The sequence below is a fragment of the Orbicella faveolata genome, unplaced genomic scaffold (assembly GCF_042242905.1).
Source record: "Orbicella faveolata isolate gen_17 unplaced genomic scaffold, um_ofav_v1 contig_25, whole genome shotgun sequence".
Taxonomy (NCBI): Eukaryota; Metazoa; Cnidaria; class Anthozoa; order Scleractinia; family Merulinidae; genus Orbicella; species Orbicella faveolata.
The window spans coordinates 26122748-26123883 of NW_028301553.1; positions in this window are offsets into that span (position 1 = coordinate 26122748).

Consider the following 1136-nt stretch of genomic DNA (forward strand, 5'->3'; position numbering starts at 1 on the left):
GGAGAGCACAGCCACTTAGAGATAGCAAATGCTAGTCATGCTAAGAAGCTGGGCCATGCTAAAAAAAGAAAAAGAAAAATGTGGAAGAGATAGGACATAAACCTACACAAGCATACAATTGTAAACACACACAGTCAAAACAAAATAGGCAAGCGCTGTGCACCGATTAACTAAACTTTCAAGTACAAAAATGCTCTATATGATAGTTGGAAATGAAAGATTCTTTTACGAGATCATTCAAATAAATGCAACTCCGCTTGGATTTGAGATTTTCTTCAATAGAATTCCAGAGTTTAGTATCGTTAAAACGAATATTGAATTTCTCGTAGTTGGGTAAATAATGTAATTTCCCACAGGCCCGTCTGATTTTACATTGATGAACTTTGACACTTTTACGCCGAAATTCCGTACTTTGACCAAAGAGTACATTTGCTTAACTTTTCACCAACAATCTCTTATGGACTTTCTATTCTACTGAAAACCGAGATTATATTAACCGACGGTCCAACATTTTCAGTGACAAGAAAAATACGAACCGTTCCTCAAAAAAATTACACATTGCGCGATACTTGTTGATCAGTCATCGTCAGGAAAATTCAACGTCCATTGTTTGCGACTTTGGTATAATGAAATGTGCTGTTTAAAAAGTGTTTGGTTATGTATCGTAGGGCCGGAAGTTTGCGTTCTCTGTGCACGTTTTAAAAAGGTCAGTGCTTGAGTTTTCACGTTTTACAAAAACTACCTCGTTTTTCCCGCGAAGACAAAATGGCGAAACACAAAAAGACACAAAATGGCGAAATGGCACTATGGTCAGCATGAATAAGTCGAAATAGCGTTCTGCTTAGCCTAAGTAGCGCTCAGGTCAGCCTAAACATCACTGACTCCGCTCGACAGTGTTTAGCTCTAAATAATAGTAAAAGTTAACTTTTATAGACATCCGTATCCCATATTGATTCTAACTCGTGGCGTCATTTCGTAATTTCGCCATTTCATGTATTTAACACGCCCGCTTATTATAGCTGATGTTATTCGGCATGATTCAGTACGTAGGCATCACCAATCTGAACACAACATCAATTCATTAAACCTCTATTTACATATCGACACATAAGTGATATTGCTCGAAGGTAAGAATT